The sequence below is a fragment of the Drosophila miranda genome (assembly GCF_003369915.1).
Source record: "Drosophila miranda strain MSH22 chromosome Y unlocalized genomic scaffold, D.miranda_PacBio2.1 Contig_Y1_pilon, whole genome shotgun sequence".
Classification (NCBI taxonomy): domain Eukaryota; kingdom Metazoa; phylum Arthropoda; class Insecta; order Diptera; family Drosophilidae; genus Drosophila; species Drosophila miranda.
The window spans coordinates 42,450,730-42,461,195 of record NW_022881603.1 but is presented as its reverse complement, the minus strand read 5'-3'; the positions used below and the strand labels follow the sequence as shown (position 1 = coordinate 42,461,195).

General features: G+C 42.8%; 1 long non-coding RNA gene across 1 annotated transcript; it reads right to left on the bottom strand.

Moving 5' to 3' along the window:
- Window positions 1-4,164: 4,164 nt before the first annotated feature.
- Window positions 4,165-6,285, bottom strand: LOC117191346. The gene is made up of 2 exons (XR_004474015.1): window positions 4,572-6,285; window positions 4,165-4,507 (listed from the first exon to the last, which is right to left on the bottom strand). It is a non-coding gene; the product is annotated as an uncharacterized LOC117191346 (long non-coding RNA).
- Between the last annotated feature and the right edge of the window lie 4,181 nt (window positions 6,286-10,466).

The following is a 10,466-nucleotide window of genomic DNA, read 5'->3' as shown; positions in this document are numbered from 1 at the left end:
CTCCACTCTGCTCCCTTTTTTTACCAATTCCGCTTTGAGCGTTGTCTGGCACATTGGTCTGATACCAATTTGTTTTGCAAATAATAGTAAATAAATAAATAATAAAATGGAATACGCTGTGGTCTGTGCCAAAAAAAGCTGTAAGAAGCAGATCACCCACGATCAGCCGAATGTCCCCTGCTGGCTCTGCGACAGCGTAGTGCACGCAAAATGCGCTGGATTTTCTGGCCTCGTGAGTGATGCTATAGCCAAACGTAATGGCGTGCATTACAGTTGCGAGGCATGCCGTGCGGTGGAGAAAGACATGGTGGCTTTTATGAGGCAGACGCGGAGTGGCTTTGAGGAGCTGACCGTTGGTTTTAAAAACCAATACGATCGGCTCCTAGCCATGGAGGCTCAGTTTAGCGGCTTAAAACTGCTGAATGAGTCTCCGAGGCGCAAAAAGGTCACTCCGCGGGATCTGCAATTGCCAACCGTCACTCAGCCGTGCGCCGCCGAAAAACTGACTCCGACCACTCAAAGTGTACAGCAGCTGATCTCGTTTGCCACTACAAGGGCAACGACAGCTGCTGGCGATGCAGATTCGGTAGCCGAATTCATCGCCTCGGAGAATGTGCAGCCAAGTACGTCTGCAGCGTCCGTGTCCGTGGTGTCCGCAAGTTCGCTAGTTGTCCCGTCTATCCCGATCCCACCAGTAAATAGACGTTCCGGACCTCCGGATATTGCCACCGCAGGTACTAGGCCTGTGGTGACTAAACCACTGGTGGGAGTCCCACCAAAACGACAAGTTTTTGTTTCACGGCTGGCCCCTGACCTCACATCTAATGATGTAATTGCTTTTATTCAAAGCAAAATAAAAGCCGTGGGTTTAAAGGTGGAGAAATTTAACTTCTCTTATGCCAGGGAGATAGCCTCGCTTAAGATAAGCATCTCCCCAACTCAATTTGACACCATTTGCTCCGCCAAATTTTGGCCGGAGCATTTGGTGGTGAAGGAGTTTAAGGCTAAGAAGAAGAATAGGCCCCCCATATCCCTTCCAAATCTTTCCAGTGTGCCACCCTCAACCTCAACTTCCTCTTCCTCAACTTCCCGTCTTGCTTCCACCTTTCCAAAAAACTAACTTCTCTTTTAGTAACCTATCAGAATGTAAGAGGCTTGCGTAGTAAGCTCAGCATTCTTTTCCGGGATTGTGTTGCATTTGCTTCCCACGTTATTGTGTTTACTGAAACCTGGTTAAAGCCGGACATTCTTAGTTCCGAGGTTTTGGCAGGTCGGTACACAACTTTTAGAAAGGACCGTTCGTCTCGACGTGCAGGGTGGGTTCTAATTGCAGTGGACTCTTACTTCACGTCGGAACACTTCACTTCAGTCCAAGTTCAACAGGAACTGGAATTCCTGTGTGTAAAACTGATTCTTCCCGCTTTCGCTATATTCATTACTTGCTCGTTATCCCACCTTCTTCGGATATTTCAATTTATGAGCAGCACTTGTCCGCTTTAACCGCTGTTTCTTCCTCGCTATCTGATAAAGATCGTATGATAGTTCTTGGGGACTTCAACTTGCCAGGAACTGTTTGGTCCATGTGAAAAATTCCTTGGGTCGATTGCTTGATCTGTGCCTTGTATCGGATCCGACCATAGTGTTGTTAACCCGAGCCCTTCCGCTCACTATACCTGAAGACGCCTACCACCCTACTTTCGAGGTGTCGCTAGATATAGGACCAACTGTATTGGATCGGTCGAGTAGGCTGCCCGAACGTGTCCGCTGCTTTCGAAAAGCCGAGTTTGCGAAGCTTAATAACCTCATTAGGGATTTTGATTGGTCCGCTTTGTACTTGTGCACTGATATCATAAAAGGCACAAACATTTTTTACAATGCTCTTGGCACATTTTTCGATTCTTGTGTCCCGCTTTCTTGTCCGACTAGATCTGGAAAACCCCCTTGGTTTACCAAAGAGTTATCCAGTCTAAAAAACTTAAAATCAAGACTTTATACAAAATTTCAAGAAGTTGGTTCTCCTACTTCTCAATCTCGCTATGTAATAGCTCGGTCAAACTTTTCAGTTCTTAATGCTCAATGCTATATCTCGATGCAGGATACGTTTTTCTCAGGACCCTAAACAGTTTTACAGCTTCGTAAACAGTAAGCGTAGAACGTCCGCACACCCATCCTCGCTATCATTTTGTAATACGTCGGCAAATAATGATCAGGCAATTGCCGATCTTTTTGCCCAATTTTTCCAAACCATCTATTCTGAGGAAAGCTACTCTGGTCATCCGTACCCATACGGTTTACCGAGGTCGAACGGCATTTTCAGTCCCTTGTTAAATGAATGTTCCCTACTTCATGATCTTCGACTAGTTAAGCCGGTGTTTTCACCGGGTCCAGACGGGGTTCCAGGTTGTGTACTCAGGTACTGCGCCGAGGCTCTGTGTGGACCTTTGCTTAAACTATTCACCCTGTCCATTGATTCTTCTTGCTTCCCCCCGATCTGCAAGGAATCGTTTATAATTCCTCTCCATAAAAAAGGTAGCAAGTCTGATGCAAAAAATTATAGAGGTATAGCAAAGTTATCCGCTATTCCTAAAATGTTTGAGAAGGTTTTAACTCCGCACTAGCAACATCTCTGCAAGTCACTTATATCTCCAACTCAGCATGGATTTATAAGGCGGCGATCAACCACCACGGACTATTTAGAGTTAACCTCTTTCATTATTAAAGGCTTTCAATGTAAATTACAGACGGATGTTATTTACACCGACTTTAGTAAAGCATTCGACTCTGTAAACCATTCCCTTTTAGCACATAAACTTGACCTTTTAGGGTTTCCGCCCAACCTCCTGAGATGGATTTCTAGCTGTCTTTGTTCTAGGTCTCAAAGAGTCATCTTCAAAAGCTCCCTCTCTTTACTAGTAAAGTTTCTTCGGGAGTACCACAAGGCAGCCATCTAGGCCCCTTACTCTTCACACTCTTTATTAATGACTTGCCTTCAGTATTAACATACTCTCGAGTACTTATGTATGCGGATGATGTTAAACTCTGTGTCCAGTACAAGGACATTTCATTTCATTCTCGCTTGCAATCCGATCTCAATAACTTTCAGTCATGATGTTGTGCAAACTTGTTACACCTTAATGCCTCGAAATGCAAAGTTATGACATTTCATCGTTCTAGCCCTTTGTTGGCTCCCTACACCCTATTTGGTGGTTCTCTTTAGAGAATTACCCTGGTGGATGATCTGGGTGTTATGTTAGACCCCATGTTAAAGTTTTCCGAACACATTTCTACCATGGTAAATAAGGCCATGGGCGTGCTTGGGTTTATAAAGAGGTGGTCAAAGGAATTTGACGACCCCTATATAACAAAGACTCTCTATACCTCGCTTGTTCGTCCGATCTTAGAATACGGCTCCTGTGTATGGTGCCCTCAGTACAAAGTACACCAGGACCGTATAGAACCAGTACAGAAAAACTTTTTACTCTTTGCTCTGCGGGGCCTGCGGGGATGCGGGTGTAAGACTCCCATCTTACTCTAGTAGACTACTATTAGTAAACCTCCCATCCTTAGTTAACCGTAGAAAAATGCTTGGTGTGATATTTATGCATAACTTGATCAGGGGTGACATAGACAGCCCTGATCTGTTGAGCCGCATAAACTTCACGATTCCTATTAGACTGACTAGAAATTTTATTCCGTTGTTCCTTCCACTTTGTAGATCGAATTATTCCTTGCATGAACCGTTTAGGGTCTTATGCTCGGATTATAATTCCCTCTACCATATTATATCCACCACTAATTCTCTTCCTCTTATTAAATTATTAATCCTTACACACCTTTCTATTAATTAGTAACTGTAGTGGTATTTGTATTTTGATTGCATGCTTAGTTTCTTAGAAAGTTTAGTACTAATTTTCCTCGAATGTTAGTCTAATAGCTATCTTTCTTGCATGTTCGCGTTTGGTTCGGCTACACACCGCGCGTCATGCGGCAGCGCCCCTCGGTCGGTTGGTCGGGAGGAGGGCTGCGTTTTGCCTGGGATCCGCGCGTAACAGCCTTCTGCTGTGGTCACACGGGCCACTTGACGGTGCAGTAACTGCATCGCCTCTTGAAAGATGCAGTCTTTGCATGTCAACGTCCAAAGATATAACTCTTTATTGCAAGGAATGGGTCTTAGTTCATCTTTTATTGACGTAACAAATAAATGTATATCATAACGAGACAAGTTATGAAAAACTACCGGGAAAAAGGGATCGCTTAATCTAAATGTCTGTTTACACAGCTTATGAATAGGACCTACATATTGTCCTGTAAACTGATCAGAAGAATTTTTCTCGATCATCATCAGAAACTTGTTTCTCGCAGGCATAGCAAACACCGTGTTCCTGGTAATCCTCATCCCAAATGTTAAACTGATAGATTGGTTTTTTATAGGACTTCCAGTACTTCTCATAAAGTCCATCGGTTTTCATCCTAAGTGCTTGACTAAATTTTTGGATACAATCCGGTCCTGAAATAACGAAATCATAATGTTTATGAGTTTATTGCCTTTGCTGGAATGTTAAAATATTTACCTTCGTATGTCCACATCTCATTTAGATGATCATTGTATTTATGTACAATATAAAATGATGCTGCACATGCTGTTTGCCTCTGTGCCATAGTAGTTGATGATTTTGATGGATCATTAAGATTTATATGGTAATTTTCCAAAACTGCTTCGATGTCAGCATAAATTACTACTGGTGGAGATAGTTTTTTAGAAAAACTTTTGAATACAGTTTTGGTATTAGGTTCAGGGTACAAAGCAGCAACTTTTCCACACTCTTTAGTGTCATGTATAGTATTTGTTGTACTATAAAATTGCAAGCAGCTCTCGCAAAAATATGCAGTATTATGGCATAATTTTCTCATGCACGTTATATATGCATAATGCATCATTTGCATATTATCACTATTAATTCCAAGCAAGTTTATGTGGTGAGTCCGAATTTTCTTAGTCCTCACTGTGGGTCCCACAACGTTTTTTCCATTCTCATCGACTTCATAAACATTGATGCTAATCCTCATTTGCTGATTCGAATCGCTTGATTCCTTTGCTTGTTATTGGAAACTCAATTCCGGAAAAATTTAATCTTACTCCTTCATAATAAATGATGTCTTGCAGTATGTTTCCTCATCGATAGGATGATGGTATTGTTTACTTATCTCGGGAAATTTTTTTTAATGCTGCTGTTTGATATATAGTTTTAAGGTGTTTTCCATAGGCTAATGATGCTAAAACAAACCACTTGAAACAAAAATCATCGTCATTTTTAACATTTATGAGTGCATTTCGTGACTTAATTTTTTTGGGAGCTTGGATAAACCTGTTTGCAGCGATATACTCTAGTTTTATCATGGTAAGTTCAAAATATTTAAAACACTTTATTGCCCAACCTGAATCCTTCTCCTGGAATTCACTGCTGAGAGTTATCAAATTTTATATGGTATCATTTAGATGATCATCAATCAGCTCGTTTTCATATATTGGTTTGTATGGAGTAATGAAATGCTTCATTGTTTCTGTTAAGCCTTCATCATCATCAGTGTTTTTAACGTATAATCCATATACTTTTAAATTGTATTTTATGGATCTGTACTCACTCATGCAGTGACGCAATAAATTGATAATATCATTTTTGCAATCATGAAAAAACTCTTTTAAATCAATCTGTTCACTTTTATTTGAGTGAACACGATATGATTTTAAAGGAAATCGCGACTCCGTTGAAATTAAAATAACGTTTTCATTTTCCTCTAGTTGAGCTGCTCTTGCATTCTTATGTTTGTCCGACATCATATGGCGTCTTTCCCTAGTCGAAGGGTAACTTTCACCGCAAATTGAACAGTCAATAATCCTTAGTTCCATCGGAGTATCCAATCGAGGCCGTTTTGAAGCTCCTGACGTTGAAGGACCTTGAAGATCACTTGAATAAGATCCTTTGCTCATAAGAATCTCAAAAGCATTCCTAGGTCCCAAGCATGCTTCATAATGACTATCAAACTCTATTAAGTCGATGGACTTAGAGCAAAGGACACACACCACATTATTACGAGAATCAGAGCATCTCTCATAATGAGATTGAAACTCTGAAAAGTCAACGGACTTATGACACATGTTGCACTTAACTTTTGATGGAAAACTAGGTTTCTAGATGTCCGTATAGAGGGTTGAATGGTAAGAGAACACAAATTAATGGAGATATATATAGGAGCACACAAAGAATAAAATTATAATATGAAGACATAAAAATTAATTAAAGCTACTTATAGTAAATATACGGCCGTCCCTTATCATTACTACTTGGTGGCGCCACCTATCGGTGATAATGTGAACTAACTTCGATCTCAATCCTCCTTCTCAACCATGTAAAAATCCTCTCAAATCGATCCTTCACTCATTTATATTCTCTCTCCTCCCTCTTACTGTCAATGAACCTGTTTTTACGATTGGTCCCGTGTTGCGATTCAAACAACCCTCAAACAGGTAGGTCATCCCTTTGCAATGAATCTAATGTGATAGTTTAGAGGTATTTTTTAAGTGTTTCCTGAAAAACGGTTTCGATGCCCTTGAACCTTTCTACTTTCTCTATAATTTATATTCCTCCTTTGTGTACCTAACACTGTCCCATAGCTGTTGGACAGAATTTCGCTGCCGTTGCAAGGGAAGTTCTTGTACCGAGAAGTAAAAACGCAACCATTCATATGTAAGGTTTATTTGTGACTAATAAATGCTCTGCTCGCAGGCAGATAGAGACCGAAACGAAAGGGAGAACAAAAAGGGAGATAAGAGAACGTCGCTTCGTTACGTCTCTCACTCATACATACGTCTACATACTCATATGTCTGTCAATACATGCGTGCATTGCTAGAGATGGTCATTCTTCAACACCCTTCCTCAATGCGTGCATGCTTCCATTTAACTCAATTTAAACTTAACAATTTTGTAAATTCGACATGCTTTCTCTTAGGGAGATTCTTGGTCAAGATATCTGCAATCATATCTGTTGTACTAGCATACTTTAACTTAACTTGACCTTCTTCTACAATCTGTCGTACAAAGTGATATCTAATATCAATATGCTTGGTCCTTGAGTGATGCACTGGGTTCCTAGCCAGCTCTTGTGCGCTCAGATTATCGCCATATAAGGTAGTTGAGGTAGCTTCATCTCCACAGCCAATTTCAATGATTAAGCGACGTAAGAATATGGACTCCTTACACGCAGCCGACAGTGCCATGTATTCTGCCTCCGTGCTGCTAAGTGCCACGCTGCGTTGTTTCTCAGATCGCCAAGAAATTGGGCCACCTGCCAAAAAATAAACATAGCCCGTATACGACTTCCGGTTAGTTCGATCGCCGCCCCAATCCGCATCCACATATCCAGTAAGTGGCTGGTGACACCCTTTGTAGTGTAGTTTGAAGTTCATCGTCGCTGCAAAGTACCTCAGAACGTGCTTCACACCAGCCAGATGCTCTGCGTGCGGATCTTTGTTCCTCTGGGCCAACTTTGCAAATGAATGCAAAATGTCCGGTCTGGTTGTGAGTGCCAGCCACATCAGCTCACCAATCATGGATTGATACATGACAGGATCAACCTTTTGACACTGCTCATTAGTACAATCCACCTGGAACCCCGCATCCAACGGAGTAGCCACTGGTCTACATTTGTCCATGTCGTGAGCTTGCAATAGTTCCTTGATGTATTGCGAGTGGCCTATGGTGATAGGCCCAAGCTCACCTTCACGGTGCACCTCCATGCTTAAAAACAGCTCTGGAACACCTTTGTCGATACATTCGAACGCATTTGAAATAGCCGATTTGATACCGAGCATGTCCTCTTTGGACTGACATGCTATAAGTAAATCGTCAACATATACCAAGATTAACGATAAGTTACCTTTCCCTCTCTGCTGGTAGAGGCACGGCTCGTTGTCACAGGAAACAAAACCCAGATTAGTCAGGACGCCATTCAGCTTCGAATTCCATTCCCTTCCTGACTGCTTCAATCCATATATTGCCTTTTTAAGCAGCATAGCCTTCGCTGGATAAGCTCGATCAATGTACCCTTGTGGTTGCTTCATGTACACCGTATCGCTCAGGTCACTGTTGAGGTATGCCGTACATACATCCATTTGGTTGACATATAATTTCAATTCTGCTGCTAGCGCAAGAATAAATCGCACGCTCTCCAGTCTGCAGACTGGAGAAAATGTTTCCGCATAGTTTATGCCGTACTGCTGGGAGCAACCTTTTGCCACCAGCCGCGCCTTGAATCGTTCGATTTGACCATCTTTGTCGCGTTTCAGGCTATATACCCATTTGCATCCAACTGCTCGTTGTCCTGCCGGTAAGTCTGCCAACTGCCATGTCTCGTTTGCCATTAATGCCTCATATTCGCGTTGCATCGCTTCGGACCAATGTGATGCATGAATACTGATCAACGCCTCCTCGTAGGATACTGGAATCTTTACGTCGCTGGCAACCAGAGCACCAAGAATGTTGTACTCCTTTCTCGGACGGCCAGGTTTGCCGGTCCGAATCAGCCTTGGTCTGCCAGGTCCAACGCGAGGAGCTGGCTCATCTGACTCAACCTTTTCTGTTGCGCTCTCGTACCCATCAGTACCTCTGCTACTGGGATTCTCCCCGTCAACGCTTGCACCATTGCTGCTGTCTCCACCGCTGCTGTCAATGTCATCAGTATCGCCGCCTGACTGCATGCTAACTTCTGCCTTCGGAAGTTCGAATGTGACTGTATCCTTGTCGTCTTGGATCTCGTCAAAGAGAACATCTCGCCTCTCAATCACCTGATGAGACACAGGGTCATACAGTCGATAGCCCTTAGCCGCTACTGAATATCCAATCATGCGATATTCTTTGCCTTTTGGTTGAAGTTTACTCTTCCTTGGACCCTTGTCCAAAGCTACTGCAACGGAGCCAAAAACCTTTAGATGACCAACAAAAGGTTTCTTACCAGTCCACGCTTCCATAGGCGTCATACTGGTCAGCGCCTTGGTCGGTGATCGATTCCGTACATACACAGCTGCGTTGACTGCCTCAGCCCACAAGGATTCGCCTAATCCTGACTGGACCAGCATACATCTTGACATTTCCACCAGAGTGCGGCTTGCCCTCTCAGCAACGCCGTTTTGCTGTGGAGTGTACGCCACTGTCAGCTGCCTCTCAATCCCATTAGTTTTCAGAAATTCATCAAACGATTTGTTGACAAATTCACCGCCATTGTCGCTCCGGATACATTTGAGACTTTTTCCCGTTTTCCGTTCAACCAGGGTTTTGAACTCGACGAACTTCTGGAAGACTTCATCCTTTGTCCGCAGGAAATACACAAATATACGCCTTGATTTGTCATCGATGAAGGTTAGAAAATACTTTGATCCAGCAAGCGACTGTGTGCCAAAGGGCCCGCACACATCTGCATGAACTAGTTCCAATATATCTTGAGCTCTACTGGTGGTTGCAACAGGAAATGGTTGCGCATGAATCTTGCTGACCATACATGTTTTGCAATTCATATTCGCCGGGAAAACCATATTTTCAATGCCGCGCACCATTCCTTTGCTGATCAAATCTTTCATACTACTGATGTTCAAGTGGCCGTACCGTTTATGCCACAGGGCACCATCAGCCTTAACCGCCGCAAAACAGTTGTTTTGTTTTCCTCAAAACATATACAAGTTTCCAACTCTGTTCGCCTTTACAATGCATTCGCCATTTTGGATAACTCGTGCATATTCTTGTCCAAAAGTGACGAAACATTTATTCTGTACAGCGCTGCTCACCGAGAAATAATTTCCATTCATTTCGGGCACATAGAGAACATTCTTTAACAGCAGCGTGCATATCTCTGTCTTCAGCTCTACTTCCCCTTTTCCTTCAGCTTTTAGGAAACCGGAGTCAGACAGACCAATCATTTCTGTGTGTTTCTCGAACTTTGTGAATAACTGTTTCTCACAACACATGTGGCTTGTGGCACCACTATCCAAACACCACATACTCTTTTTCAAATTATCTGCGTCCAACGCATTTAATAGACTGCACTGCTTGTTCTCCACTCTTGCTGCCCTTTCCACATTTGCGCTCTCCTTCTTACACTGAGCCTTCAGATGCCCGCGCTCACCACACTTGAAACATATCATTGTATTGTTTCTCTTCTTTAGCGCTCTGTGCGCGGCCGGCTTATGTACTGCGGTATATGCCTTTGCGTATTCCTTTTGATCTTCTGTGTTTCCCTTTCGTTCGCCTTCTTCCTTCAGTTTTACGCATAGAACATCGAAAGTCGGCAGACTGTCGCGCGTCTCTATGGCGACAACGAAATTTTCGAATTGTTCTGGAAGGCTTGACAACAAAACAATTGAGCGCAATTCATCATTTAGCTCGATTCCTACTGACCCAAGGCCATCAAGAATAT